Raw genomic sequence first — 16,302 nt, 5'->3', positions numbered from 1 at the left:
CAAAAATTGATAAAATTATTAACATAAAGTGGAAAAATTATCACAACTATTAAGAAATATAGAGATCAGATAACAACATACTAAAAACAACATTTTGTGGTAAATCCTAAAAAAAAAAAAAACCCACCCTTCCAAAGCTCAACAAACCAATATAGAGATTTTGTACTTTAAATCAGTGGTGGGTTGCCCCCGGTTCGCACTGGTTCTATAGAACCGGTAGTAAAACTGACGGGAGGCTCCGCCCACCGACCCCAACATCATCAGAACGTTTCTTCACATGCGCAGAAGAGTGCAGCCCCATTACAAACCAGCAGTAAAGCCACCCCTGCTTTAAATGTGTTCTAAAAGGTCAACATTGGGATAGCAAATCTTTGCACTTAAATTGTCACCAGCATTAGCAACCATGATTAGCTTTTGTGTTCACAATTCTAACATCATTAGCAAACTTCACTTGTTTTTTTTTATAGGTAAGGATATGTCTGCCAAATAAAAATACAATACAGAGAAACAACAACTGCAACCCGCCACCCAAATAAACTTTTAACTTCCCATTGAAGTTATTTTTAAAAGGCCACTAATTTATTAGTTAGACTGGCAGGCATGCAGTTAAGTGCAGTCTCCTTACTAGCCATTTATTTAACATGCTATTCCCACATCACCCACCTAGTCCAGACCAAGAGCAACTATCCACTTGACTCTTTCTGTGAGGCTGGGAAAATAAGCACCTCTCAAACAGAGGCCACAAAGCAGCCAACCAATGATTCCAAGAGGAAAACAAAACAGTGAGGTTGGATCTTATCTTGAATAAAAACTCTTGACATGCCTATGCTTTGTTTCTTGCCTAGAAAAAATATGGGACTGTTCTGAGCACAGAATGTTTGAAGGTAAATTTAACAGTCAGAAGAAGGAATCACTCAGATGAAGAATTGTTTTAGTGAATATAGTAGCTGGCTGTCAGAAAGGTAATACAACTGTGCAGATAAATATGAAATGATGTGTGCACAGTTTCAATTTGAACAGTATAATAGCATGAACAAATTAAATTAAATAAGACCTGTGTCAGTGTCATATAAAATAATTTATTTTTCCTTTACATCCAACAGCATCCATATTGAAAGCGGTATGGCAGTTGGGACAGTGCAATCAAAGTCTTGTTCACCTATTAAACCAGTATTGATATCAAAAGCATGTACAAAAGGACAGGTCTTCATTTGCACTCCTGCAACTGGTATCTTGCCTCTTAGAGCCTCCTGATTGCAGATGCTGAAGAATACATCATTTTTTGGCTTTTTAAGATTAAAAAATATATTGTTAAATGACACTTTTCCTAAAGATATAATTTTATGCATGCACAAGATACCCTGTTGTTATCAACTTATATAATATACTCTTTTGTAATGCACTCAATAATGTAGTCCTTTATCAATATTCACTTTTTGATATACCCTATTTTATTCGAATTGTTGAAACAAGATAAATTGATGGATGCCTGCAGATTCTATGTATTACTAATCTTAGACTTAATGGCATCATTTTGGAGGAAAAACCTGTCAGATTTTGAATTTAAACAATTCTCTTTCTTTTGCTTTCTGCAAAAGAAAAGCAGTGGACACAGAAAAGCAGTAGACAGAGATTTACAGAAGGAACTATATTAAGTGTGCATGTAAAAACTGTTGCAAAAATGGCTATGTGTAAATTATTTTCAAAATTAGTTTACTGAAACTTTTACGAAGAAACAATTACACTAACACACTTATGTAAAAAAGGCTGGAGTCTTAAGTACTATCTAAAAAGTAAATCTGAGCTAAAATAATTACATAAATGTATTTAGAAAAAACTGTTGTGACGGCTTCATATCTTACAGAAAGGAAGCCCAACATTCAGTCAAATTAGATTATTTTCTTGAATGGCCCATATTTCCTCTTGCGTTTATCATGTACATCTTGATGATAGGGATCCTTCCAAGAAGGAATGCAGAGACATCTTAGAAGCATATGGAGTCACTGAAATGGCCTCCATGTTTCAGAGGCTGTTGTAAGAGATCCTGATGTTTCCTAGAGCTCAGGAAGAATTGTACCACATAATCCTGAGGAGACATGGTACTCTATTTCCTCAGAGTTGGTATATTTCTTGTTATGTTCTGAGGCCTATACAAAGTTGTGGAGTATTGTAACAGTAAAAGGGACATGTATACCAGAAAAATTGTGGTGTTTTATTGTTTATTGTAGTGAAATATTACTTTGAACCATTGGCCACTACTATGCGTATGTGAGGTTTTCTTAATCCAGAAAAACATTTGCAATTGTGTATTCTGTCTGACGGAAGACCTTATTTATACTCAGAAAAAGAACGTCAGACTGATAAGAAGGATAGCCAGGAGGATTATTTAATTAGAATCCTGTCTACTATTTCACATACTATAACTTATATAAAAGTTTTAGTCAGTCAGAGAACAAAGCATTTTATTTTGTTAATTCTTCACTTCTTTAGTTCAACTTTGCTAAGCTGTAAACTGTGATTTATAAAACACACACAAATCCAAAGACAAACCCAAACAAATTACACTATAGTTCATCACACTATGCAGATCCAGCCAGAGATACAAATGCTACATTACTTTGAGTCTGTTAGTTTAAAAAAACTCCAATGTAATGATTTAATGTCAGTGTGTACTTTGCAGCTGGTGAGATAGCCATTTAAGCCAGTCTTCATTCACAATTGTATTGTGTACAAATAATATAAACAGATTTTAAACATTTCTCCTCAGAAGTGAATCCCAATAAGATTCATAAGTTTGGCCTCTTGCAGTATTAAATACATCAACTGCATCAAACAAATGATGCAGTTTTAGGTCAAAGAATATCAGGGGGTAACAAATACAAGGAGATTGTTGCATCTTCTAGCATCATTATTATTTCTTTAAAAAGCAATTTATTAGCTAACTAACTTGGTAAATATTATTCCCACTGAAAGTAGTATGTCTTGTTTAAATTTTTATTTTGATTTCAAGGGATCTAAGTAGAAATACTTTGCAACCAATTCAGCATGGTCAAAATAATTCTACAAGGAAGTTTGTATAATTTCTGAATCATCTTATAGGGGAGGCTTGTTTGTTTACTTTTCGCTCTGCACTAGCTTTTTCAAAATCTGAGCAAAGCTAGCTTTTCCTTTTAATGTTCTTGATGCTTTTCAATTGTCTCCCAGAAGCTAGATTAAGGACAATTGTTACTTCTTCTTCCATATAATATCATTCTGTTTCTAGAAAACATTATCTCTTCTCCCTGCTTCCCTTATTGTCATGAAAGCATGATTACAGCTATTAAGTAATGTGTCCTCTTGAAAAATTGCCAACAAACTATCAGTTGATTTAAATAGTCTGCAAAGATTTATTATATAACACAGATTGTGTCTTGCATCAAGAAGGTTATCTTCCTAGAATCAGCTCTCCTTCTTCATTTTATTTCTCAGATTCAGGAGCATGAGCACCAGTGGTGGGTTGCCCCGGTTCACACTGGTTCTATAGAACCAGTAGTAAAACTCGGAAACAGTTCCGAGCATGCGCAAGATGGCGGTCGTGTGGTGAGGTGCTGCGGCTGGATGGAGGACTTTCTGGAGCTCAAGGGGGTACTGCAGGGGAGCTCGACCACCAGCGACCCCTGATTATGTCGGATGGTTTCAGGGTGAGGGTTTTGAGATCTTCCTCGCCCCTGAACGCCCCTGAACGCCCCCGGAGTCGGAGACGGCGAGGGAGAGTGTAGCCATGCCACTCCAACTCCGCCAACACCGCCGAGAGCCGAGTGGAGAGTGGAGGCACTGCTGGGGAGGAGAAGGGAGAGCAGAGAGCGGAGCCGAGCGGAGAGTTGAGAGCGGAGAGTGGAGATATGGAGATGTGGTTTTTTGGCGGCGGCGGGTTCAGTCAGCGGAGCTCGGGGCGAGGGTTTTTGAGATCTCCCTTGACCCTGGACATGCCTGGAGGCGGTGGCGGAGAAGTTGGCCACGCTGCTCCGACGCTGCCGAAAGTGGTGCTATGGTGGTTTGTTCGGCAGCAGTCGTTGGCAGCGATAGCGGCAAAGGTGAAGGGGGAAGTATGGCTGTGGGGCAGCGAGTGGTGGCAGCCCGTTGAAATTTCATCTACCCCACTCAGGAACTTCCTTAGCGGCCCCCTGGAATCCGGGAATGGTGGCGTGGATATCAGCGGGGGTGGTGAGACTGGCCCTAACATTAAACTGGGCCATGGCACACCCCACGGAAGTACTGGAGCTGTTCTCAGGCCCTACTGCCAGAGAAGGGGGCTCGCTGGAGGGTGAAAACTGAGAGGAGCATAAACGGGTCTAGGACTGGAGAAGAGAGACCCCCTCCCGGGATATCCTGGTGGCTGTAGAGGACGTGGAGGCCCCCTGTGACATCCAATGGAGGCTGGGGTTCAGATTTGTTATCCCGGAAGAACTGAAGAAAGTAGGGCTGGGGGCGACGGAGGAGCTTTCCATCACATAGATAACAGACCTTTTTCTCCTCCCCCTCCCAGGTACTGTGTCCGCCTAAATGGGCTTATTATTTGCCCTGATTGAGGGAATTTTCTCTCTTCCCCCCCCTCTTTTCTTCCCCTCTTCCTTCTTCCACTTCCCTTCTTTCCTTTTTTCATCGGGACTTACTCGAATGTGACCTTGAGTACAAGACTTTGCCAAGGATTTTCCATCTTCGCCCCTGGCGTGACTCATTGACTGACTGATAGACTGATAAATCTTTCCTCCGACCATGGTCAGCCAAACTGATGCAACTGTTGAGGGGTCCTCTATTACATCATGACTCTTGTCTGTGGGAGAAGTTTTTCAATCTACGGCCCCTTGGGGGTTCCGCCGTGAGAGGGCGGGCCAGAGCTCACCCCCATTGGAGGAGATAATTAGGACCCTCCTACTGTTGTGGGAGGACAGTAGAGATACCAACGGCACATCGATGAACAAATGGCTGTGTTACATCTTTTGTGAAGTCCCCTGTCTGAGCTCCGGGCCTCCATCGCTGCATTTTGGAGATGTATACGACTGCAGATCTTCTTGTGCTGCGAGATTCCCCCTTCTCACAGATGTGGCCCTCCTCACTATCGAGGGCCCACCTCAAGGACGGGTTTTGGGACCCAGAGAGGTGGCATGTGAAAACTAGGGGATTGAGGGGTTTTCTATCAAAATTTTTAGTTAAATTTTTAAGGGGTCCCAGGGAGGGGGAGGGTCAGATTGGAATTCGGGCTGTGGGTATGGGGGATAACCCACAAGGGGGAAGGTCGGGTCTGGCAGTGAAGCGCGGCGTGAGGGGTGGGGGACCCGGTGTCGAGGGGGGGGTTAGAGCTTGTCCGGATGGTTTTTTGAACATCAGTACTGTAGGTGGGAGGGGTAGATATGGCGGAAGCAGGGGGCGATATCATGTTAGGGGAGTGCACACTCGCTGTCTACGAGCGGTGGCGTGCTCTGGCCCCCAAGGCTCTACTCGCTCCTCAAGATGCATAGACCCTCAGGACCCAGGCCTTCGGCCGATGCTGTGCAATGCCAGGTCCGTAATAAATAAAGCCCCCCTCATTTGTGATCTTGTTCAGGAGGGGGGTGCGGACCTGGCAGGTATTACGGAGACCTGGTTGGGCCAGGAGGGGGGGTTCCCCTCGTTGAAATGTGCCCGCCAGGTTTCCAAGCATTCCATCAGCCGAGGTCACAGGGGAGGGGAGGGGGGGGGTAGCGGTTATCATTAAAGAAGGTCTGAGACCGAGGGAGGCCACTGTTCCTCAGACGGCCGGCTGTGAATCCCTTTTTGTGAAATGGGGTCATGGGGTTCAGATGGGTTTGCTGATCACATACCTGGCCCCCTGCCACGTGGCAACAGCCCTGCTCGAGCTACTCAATGTCATCGCCGCGGTGGCGGTTGATACCCCTAGGCTTATGGTCATGGGGGATTTCAACCTGCCGTCCGTGGGTGAGACGTCTGAGATGGCTCGGGAGTTCATGGCTTCCATGACAGCTATGGACCTGACCCAGTTAATTCATGGCCCCACCCACACAGGGGGAAACATGTTGGATCTGGTTTTTGTCTCTGGACAGTGGCTGAGGGATCTTGAGATAGGGGATATAGTTACTGAATCCTTGTCATGGTCAGATCACTCTCTCCTTCGTCTCGACTTTCGAACCGCTGCACCCCGCCGGAGGGAGGCGGAGCCGGTAAGATGGTTCCGCCCCAGGCACCTGATGGAACCTGATAGATTCCAGACGGAGCTTGGGCCATTTCCTGAGATTCTGGCACATGCCTCGACTGGAGACCTGGTGGCCGCCTGGGATAGGGCGGCTGCTGGAGCTCTGGATCGGGTTGTGCCTTTGCGGCCTCTAACCCGGCGCCGATCTCAATTGGCTCCTTGGTTTACGGAGGAGCTGAGGGAGCTGAAGCGCTGGAAAAGACGCCTAGAGAGTAGTTGGAGGGCCAGTCTTTCTGAATCTGACCGGACACTAGTAAGATCCCACATTAGGAATTACCTAGTGGCGATAAAAGCAGCAAAATGTAGCTATTTTGCTGCTCTTATTGCGTCATCAGATAATCGCCTGGCCGCCCTCTTTAGACCCGCTCCCTGCTCCACCAGGAAGTGTGGGAGGACCCCTTGGAGGGTAGAGCCAAGGATTTTGTTCAGTATCTGTATGACAAAATCACTCAGATTCGGGAAGATTTGAACTCCGACTGGGTAGTCTCAGGGGGAGAGACAGGGGCAGGTCTTGAGAATGTTATCTGGGATGAGTTTGATCCTGTGACCCCTGGACGTGGACAGGATTCTGGGTAGACTGAACGCGACCACTTGTTTATTGGACCCGTGATCTTCCTGGTTAGTACTGGCTTCCCGGGAAGTGACACGAGGCTGGCTCCAGGGGATTATAAATGCTTCGCTGGGTGAGGGTGACTTTCCCGCCGCCTTGAAAGAGGCGGTGGTGAGGCCTCTCCTCAAGAAGCCTTCCCTGGACCCGGCAATGTTGGTAAATTATCGTCCGGTCTCCAACCTTGTTGTCAAGGTTGTTGAGAGTGTGGTCGCGCAACAGCTCCCCCAGCACCTGGATGAAACGACGTATCTAGATCTGTTCGAGTCGGGCTTCAGGCCCGGGTACAGCACGGAAACGGCATTGGTCGCGTTGGTAGATGATCTCTGGAGGGCTCGGGACAGGGGATGCTCCTCTGTCTTGGTCCTGTTAGATCTGTCAGAGGCTTTTGATACCATCGACCATGGTATCATGCTGCAGCGGCTGGAAGAGTTAGGGGTGGAGGCACTGTGTTGCGGTGGTTCTCCTCCTTTCTCTCTGACTGGTCGCAGTCTGTGTTAACAGGGGGGCAGAGGTCAACCCCAAGGCCCCTCATATGTGGGGTGCCGCAAGGGTCGGTCCTCTCGCCCCTCCTGTTCAACATTTATGTGAAGCCGCTGGGCGAGATCATCCGTGGTTTTGGGGTGAAGTACCACCAGTACGCTGACAACACCCAGCTGTACATCTCCACCCCAGACCACCCCAACGATGCCCTTGAAGTGATGTCCCGGTGCCTGGAGGCCATGCGGATCTGGATGGGGAGGAATAGGCTCAGGCTCAACCCATCCAAGACCGAGTGGCTGTGGTTTCCGACGTCCCAATATAGTCAGTTGGTGCCATCACTGACTATTGGGGGCGAATCATTGGCCCCCATGGAGAGGGCGCGCAACTTGGGAATCCTCCTGGATTCACAGCTGTCTTTAGAAGAGCTGGAGGATTTTTCATCAGGTTCGCCTGATTCTCCAGTTGCGTCCCTTTCTGGATCGGGACTCATTATGCATGGTCACTCATGCCCTTGTCACCTCCCGCCTGGACTATTGCAACGCTCTCTACATGGGGCTCCCCTTGAGGAGCACCCAGAGGCTCCAACTGGCGCAGAGTGCGGCTGCGCGGGTGGTAATGGGAGTGACATGGCGTTCCCATGTAACACCTCTCCTGCACGAGCTGCACTGGCTCCCGGTGGTCTTCCGGGTGCGCTTCAAGGTTTGGTTACCACCTTTAAAGCGCTCCATGGCTTAGGACCTGGGTACTTGCGGGACCGCCTACTACCACCAATAGCCTCCCACCGGCCGGTACGCTCCCATAGAGAGGGGCTCCTCCGGGTGCCGTCGGCCAAACAATGCTGACTGGCGGCCCCCAGGGGGAGAGCCTTCTCTGTGGGGGCACCTACTATCTGGAATGAGATTCCCCCAGAGATACGGAGGATCCCGGATCTGCGCACCTTCCGCTGCGCTTTAAAGACCTTATTATTTCGCCAGGCGGGCCTGGCCTAATTTTCTCCCTCTTTCATAAAAGATTTTTAATTTTTAAATATCTTTTAGTATTTTATACATTCAATTTTAAAATTGGTTTTAAATAGTTGGGGATTTTAAATTTGTCGGGGCCAAAATTATTTAATTTGATTTTATTCTACTTTTAAATTTTGTATGTATGTGTTTTATTGTTTGGCTGTGCACCGCCCTGAGTCCTTCGGGAGTAGGGCAGTATAGAAATCAAATCAAATCAAATCAAATAAAGAAATAAATAAAGAAATAAATAAATAAATAAATAAAACTGGCGGGAAGCTCCGCCTACCGACCCTGACGTGCACGCGGCCCCGCTGCGAACCAGTAGTAAAGGTAAGTGGAACCCACGTCTGATGAGCACACAGTGATTTCTGCAAGTAGGAATTGAATTTTATGCAGGCCAGTACTCAAAACTATGTCCCATCTCATATCGTGAGACATTACTAGCAACTTTAGGATTGCTGTCTGAGAACACAATGTTCATCAGTTATTCTATAATAAATTGGCACAAATAACAGATGGTCTGTCTGCAGTTATGTAGCTTGTAGATAAAATGGCATTCATAGCAGCTTAGTAAGCTGTTTAAACTCTGCTGGTCATATTCACAATTAATAAAATAATCTGGCAAATAGAAAATGCTAGCAATTTCTAAAAGTGACACATTTAATCATTAAAACAGTTGTGTTTAATACAACAAAATACAATAGGTTTCTTGTCTAAATTGAATCGTTCAGAGAGAAAACAATGTTTGCTTGGGATGGAAACTTTGACTGACAATTTTGGAAATAATTCAGACTACAAAGAGTTAGCAGGACAATCCAATTTTTCATGGTTAATTGTATAAAAACTGAACTAGACTGTAAAATTTTGAATATCCTGTTTAAATCACTGCTTAAGATCAGCAGATATTTCAAGCCTGTAACAATAGTACCCATATTTTGCACTTATTTGGATCAGTGCAATGATTTAAACATTTAGAATTTTTCTGGCGAGGGAAACAATCCTGCAATGTTTTTTTAGGTAGCTCATGCTACTGGGGTATCCTGTCTTTTTTTCTTGCTCTTTCTTTTGAAAGTTTATTTAAGTTTTGAAAGTGTGTTTATTTAAGTTTATTGATTTATTAAACTTATTTCTTAAGTATGACAGAACAGAACAGAATAACAGAATTGGAAGGGACCTTGGAGGTCTTCCAGTCCATACTGGGTGATTAACAACAACCTTCCATAAGACTAAATTAAATATAACTCCCAACCCCCATAACATTATCATTTATCTCATCAGAATGCCATAACATATCACTGACTCTACATTTACATTTTTCACCTCCACAGTCCAATGCCTGGGTTGAAGAGCCAGGTCTTCATAGCCTTCTGGAAACCAATAGGGTGGGGACCCTCTGAATCTCAGAGTACAGGCTGTTCCAAAGAGCTGGTGCATCCATAGAAAAGGTTGTCTTCAAGGTCTCACCAGATGGCAATATTTAATAGATTGGGCTATGGAGCACAAACATCTCTCTCAGTTGGTAGGATTGATAGATACCCTCAGGGAGCAGCAGTCCCTAAATTAACCTGGCCCCATGTCGTTTAGAGCTTTAAAGGAAATAATCAGCATCTTAAATTGAACCCAGAAACGAATTACATACAGTATTCTGTAAGCAATACCAATTCTTAATGTTTCAAACTGATGGTTTTCTGCAACAGTTCTTTTAATTAATTTCAATAATCTTTTAATTCAGTTCATAAAGTCCATTCCTACTCACCAATTGCTAACTGTACTTACCAAATATCATTTGACCCACTGCTTTTATGTAGAACCATTTCCTGCCATATGCAATCAAAATTTTTGTATTTGCAAGAAGTAATCTTAGCCTCAAATTTTCATACCTTATTTTTGCTTATTATTTATTTAGCATTCATAATTTAAGCACATATCACACTACAAATGTTATGATATTAGGAGCCAACATGATTGTGAATGGGTGCATCGAAAGATTTAGATCTACGGAATTGTAGCAAATAATTGCTAGAATTATCCATTCCAAAAACTAATACCCTGTTTCCCTGAAAATAAAACCTATCCCGAAAATAAGACCTAACATTCTTTTATGTGTGTGCCTAACATAAGCCCGTGGTTGTGAGGTGAGGCAGGTGTCAAGGAGTGGATGGCCTGGCTGTGAGGGCCCTGAGATAAGCTGGTGCAGGGCACGTGGGGAAGCTCCACCCCCCGCCTCATGGTGGTGTGGCAACCTCCTGCCCGGGGCGGGTTTCAAAACCCGTCACTACTGATTCACTCGTGGGTGCTCTTGCACTTGTGCATACGCGCAATACTTCTGCACATGCACAGAAGCATCCGGGCAGGTGGGCGGAGCCTCCCACCAGCGCCTCTACCGGTTCTTCCAATCCGGGGAGAACCGGTAGCAACCCACCACTGCTCCTGCCCCATCTCGAGCAAGCAGAAGAAGTGGGCCTCCCGTAAATGGGGGGGAAAAAGAGGACACCCCCAAAAATAAGCCTTAGTGCTTATTTTGGGATCCAAAAGAAAATAAGACCTGGTCTTATTTTCGGGAAAACATGGGTAGTTGCATAATGATAGTTAACATTTGTTTTTTTCCATATTTCAATTGCATTTGTTCTCACGCTATAAACTATATGTAAAGACAGCACCTAGCCAACCATGGCTGATCTTCAAGTACTAGACAGAATTGGATTACAGTACATGCACATTCCATTTTTACCTGCTTACCCTTCCCACACCCTGCTAGAAAACAAAATGGATGGATCAATGTAATCACATGTAATGGAGCTTGACTTGACGAGATTTACATTACATAGCAGGGACAACCTGAAAGAGAGAAAGAAGGAGAGAGAGAGCTTTGTTGCACTACTTGTTTATTATTTGTATAGTACTATCTTAAATTATGAAATTACAGCATATTAGTTTCCATTGTTATTTTGTACTATATGTGTTTGTATCCATGTATGTATATTTGAAAGACACTTTAGTGTAGGCATTAGACTAAAATCTGAGAGACTGTGAATTCTAGTCCTTTCTTAGGCACAAAGCCAGCTGGGTGACCTTGAGTCAATCATTCTCTCTTAGGCCTAGAAAAAGCTTGTTGATACACACACACACAAACACACACACAAACACACAAATACATACACCAATTTATTCATTTATTTTTCATTCAGTTTTAAATTATTTAAAAGTTAAAAATCTGTTATTCTAAAAACAAATTGCATAGTTAAACGTTTAAATATAAAAGGCCTAATTTTTTAAGCGTTTTTAAGTGTTTTGTTTATTGTTTTTAATTAACGGGGCCAAATTTATATATGTATATTTTTAACTGTATTTTAATATTTGTACTTGATGTTTTTACTTGGCTGTTCACCGCCCTGAGTCCTCAGGGAGAAGGGCGGTATACAAATTCAAAATAAAATAAAAATAAAAAATAAAAAAGCAGCAGCCAAGTTTGTTGAAAAGCATTCTCATTAGCTACACCCAAAATACACTGATCCTCTGAAATAGCCATAACAATCTTTGTTTATTCTGAAACCTGGCAAAAGAGGAGGAGCCATATTTTATTTCTTCGCATTTTAATCCAACTTGCTGACTTGATAAATCATATTTTACAAATTAAAAAACATAGCTTCTAGGAATATGCACAATATTACATATTATAGTGCAGCCTTTAATTTGCCTTTCCCCTGCCTTAAACTATTCTATTGTTGTAAGAACCCAGACATCCTATCTTGACATCCTATCCATTTGATGTGGATTTTATTATCTATTAAAGACATGCTATTTAATAGTGGAGTGTGATTTTTTTTCTCTACCTTGAAAATCTAGCAGAGAAATATTTTATGAATTCTAGAATTATTTTTTATAAAATTTAATCTATAACATTACATTTGATAACTGTTCTTTATCTTCAAAATAAAGAAGACTGAAAAGTAAAGTTTGATAACTTTGTTTTCAGAATTTCAGAATACCTGAATACTCATTTTCTAATATCATGCATTTCCAAAAAACTTTATAATGGCATTTGTACAGACCAAGTAAATGGGAAAACAGAAGTCACATTTGGAATGATTCAAATCATGATTTCATTCTTTAATGATTCCATTTCATTCATAGAATGGCACTCAATTCAATTCAATTTTGAAATTATTACAGTGATATTGTATTTTTTTTTGCTTCTAATTTGCATGTCACTTTTCCCCTATCAATAAAACAAAGCAAAAAACAAAACAACCCTGCTATGAAGAGAGACAATAGCTGCACAATTTCTTTCAGTCTTAGAGCATCCAAAGTAACAGAAAATATAGCATTCTTCAGATGATGAATTAAGGGAGTTCTTGATGTGGGATGCATATAAGCCCTCCTCTAAATTAGAATATTTGGATAAAGATAAACCAAATCCCACAACTAGATGCTTTGCTCCAAAGAACTGTAGTAAGAGTTGAATATAATTCCTAGCAAAATGAATCTGCAAAGTTGGCTATAGGCAAGGAATAAGAAACTAAAATAGTTGAACTTTAAATCACTGACCTACAGTGCCCTTAGAATGAATCCCACCTTTGTTCTGAGACCTTTTCCACACTGCATATTAGTAATATAAATGATTAAGGAGCCAATAATTATGGCAGTTAGAGAAGCATGGAAGCACAAGTTCTTATTACACTTTGGCAACTGAACTGCTATTAGAGCCATTAGATTGTAGCTATTCATACATTCATGGGAGTATGCATTAAGTTACATACAATTTTTACCAGGATTTTGTTGCCAAAGATCACTTCTTACTACTGAAAGCCATGAACAACCAATTACCACACAAAGTTTTTCAATCTACTGTGCTTTGTATGGATTTGGATAAAGGAATCAGAGCAGTATCTTATTAACATTTCTGAGTACTTGCCCAATTCTAGAATGAGTCTGATTTCACATTATTGTGTACTTGATTTGTATAGTACATTGAACATTAAGGAATAAATAGGTTCAAACATTCATTGTGGTGGAATCTAGTTGGAGGAGGGAGAGGCTCTTTCCCAGGGAGCTAAAAGACAAATCAGCTTTGAGTCCTTTGTTTGCAGAAAGAGGCCAATAGGGATCCTCTCTTAAACCTTTCACTAGATTTATCTGATAATTCTGCAGAGTGAGCTTTAGTCTGGCAAGATTCCTGTCTATAGGCAAACAGAAATAAAGAAACTACTTGAAAACTCATTGTGTCATTCTTGGTGCTTTGAGCCTGACATTTATTTACCTATCAACCTATCTGTTTAGATATGTGTTTCTATTCATGGTGATACCAAAAGCTGCATTTTAACATTATGATGCAAGCTCATCCTTTTCTACTTGTATCACAATGTCACACAAAGTCTATAAGAGATGGAGTTTGTATTGTTATATCTTTTTTTTCCTTCACCACCTTTATTCCTCCTCCAGATGTCTATGCCTCTCTACCAAGATAGATTTAATATATTCCAAATGCTATGGATTGGAAATGGTGTCCACGCCTAATAAATTATCTTGAACTGTGTTCCCTCAAAGACAGTTTCAGATCTGGAAAGAAACAGGATACATTAAACAATAGTTCCAAAGTGGAGACGTGAAACTTTCCCTAATCAATTAAGCTAGCTACTAAGTCACACAGGCAGTTGTTTTTGATGTTCTCCACCCTAGTCTAGATGGATACTCGGCAAACTGAAACCTAGATATACCATGCAAAGCAATTTTAGAGTCACCACAAACTAAACACAAGTTGCTTACTGAAAAAATAAAAGAGCTGGTCCACATCTTCATTTTGTATTTTATATGGCATTTCACAGCTATGCCTAGCAAATGTTCTCTGTATTTTGACAGTTTTTGCATTCATCTTTATATGTAGGGACTAGCTACTAAAGATGAGGTAAATAAGTAGATAGGTATTGGCCTTATCCTGTCCCAGAATTTAAGTATTACTATGTAAATATTGCAGTTTATTCTCAAATAAAAATGGACAATTGTTTGCTATAGTTTTGTGCCTTTGAATAAACCTCAAGAGAAACATAATCAAACCAATAAAAAGGACATTTGGAGCTATGAACATACGGAAACTGGCTGTGCTACACTAATTCTAAATGCAATTGAATGCATTTACTTCGGACAGACATTTTTATAAAATCATTTTGTTTTCCCTTATCATATCATCATGACTGATTATGGTTTCTGTGTTCAACTTTTGGATTTTCATCAGTATTCAATGATGTTTGTTTCCTAGAAATATCTCTGGAGTTTGTAATGGTCTTTACATAATAGATAATAGTATAGAGCCTTGGTGGTGCAGCAGACTAAAGTGCTGTTAAGTAATACCAGCTGCTTGCAATTACTGCAAGTTCAAATCTTACCAGGATCAAGGTTGACTCAGCCTTCCATCCTTTGGAGGTAGATAAAATGAGGACCCGGATTGTGGGGGCAATAAGCTGACTTTGTTTAAAAAAGAACACCGCTTGGGGGGGGCAAAAGCCCTACTAAGCAGGTATATACAAAAGTGTGAAGGCTATTGCTTAACGCATTGTAAGCCACCCTGAGTCTCCAGAGAAGGGCGGCATATAAATCGAACCAATAAATAAATAAATAAATAAATATCAGCAAATCTGTTATAGTAGCTACTTTATTTAAACACAAATATTTCTGTTTTTCTGGGGTTGGGGAAAGGAGTTAAAAAATAGCCAACAGCAATGGTCCCTGGTTTGGTTAATTCTAAATGTGCTTGCTAAAAAATAAATCTAATAAAGTTAGATGTTTCTAACATTAGAACACAAAATTTGAATGTTTTAGAGTATGTACTATGAATGATACAGAAAATACCATAGTAACAAATGAAGCTTTTAATATATTAGTTATATAACAATTCTTGAAAAAAGAATTTGTATCTATCTTTATATATGTCCCACTTCAGAGGATAGTCTGCAGGAAAGTCTATGTTTGATTTAAGGATTCATCATTGGCAATCTTCAATTTCAAAAGACTATGGTATTGTGCTCTGGAAAGAGGTCCTAAAACACATCTGGTGTGACTAAAAAGGCCAATTCGAGAGTGGCAATCCCTTCCACACTGAGGGCAGATGCATTCTGTCCCCTGCCCAGCCCCCAGATTTCTCTGGTTCCAAGACTGCCTCTTTGCCTCAGCCTGCTGAACAAGTGTCGCTTCGAATTGGAGAAGGCCATGCTGCATCTTTAGCCTCCAAGCTGAACAATCAGAGCAGTAGTGAGTTGCACCGGTTCCCGGTTCACACCGGTTCACAAGAACCGGTAGTAAAATTTTGTAGTAGTTCAGAGAACTGGTAATAACATTGGCTGGCCATGCCCCCGAACCGGTCCCGGCCCGGTCGCTGCTCGCATATCCCGACTTCCCCGCTTTTTTTAAAAAAAAAAACTTTAAAAGCATTTTTTCTACAACCTCTTCGGCCAAAAAAAATGCTTTTAAAAGTAAAAGAAAAAAGCTTCTGATGATCGTGCGGCTCAGCTGGGATCATCAGAAGCTTTTAAAAGCATTTTTTCTACAACTTCTTCAGCCAAAAAGGTTGTAGGAAAAAAAATGCCTTTAAAAGCCTCTGGCGATCCCAGCTGAGTTGCCTGGTCGTCAGAGGCCTTTAAAAGAATTTTTTTCTGCAACCTCTTAAGGTTGTAGAAAAAATGCTTTTAAAAGTTAAAAAAAAAGTTGGCCACACCCACCCAGTCACATTATCCTCCCAAGCCACGCCCGCAAAATAAGCCACGCCCACAGTAGTAAAATTTTTTAGAACCCATCCCTGAATCAGAGATCAAGGTTTCCCAGTCATTAATGTCCATTTCCAAGGCCTTTAGACCCCTCTTGCAAATATCCTTATATCGCAGCTGTGGTCTCCCTCTAAGGCACTTTCCCTGCACTAATTCTCCATACAGGAGATCTTTCAGAATCTGACCATCAGCCATTCTCACGACATGCCCAAGCCAGTCGCT

This window comes from Pituophis catenifer, unplaced genomic scaffold (assembly GCF_029215685.1).
Source record: "Pituophis catenifer annectens isolate HBS135680 unplaced genomic scaffold, rPitCat1.0.hap2 SCAF_4, whole genome shotgun sequence".
NCBI classification, from domain to species: Eukaryota; Metazoa; Chordata; class Lepidosauria; order Squamata; family Colubridae; genus Pituophis; species Pituophis catenifer.
This window is presented reverse-complemented; position numbering follows the sequence as displayed.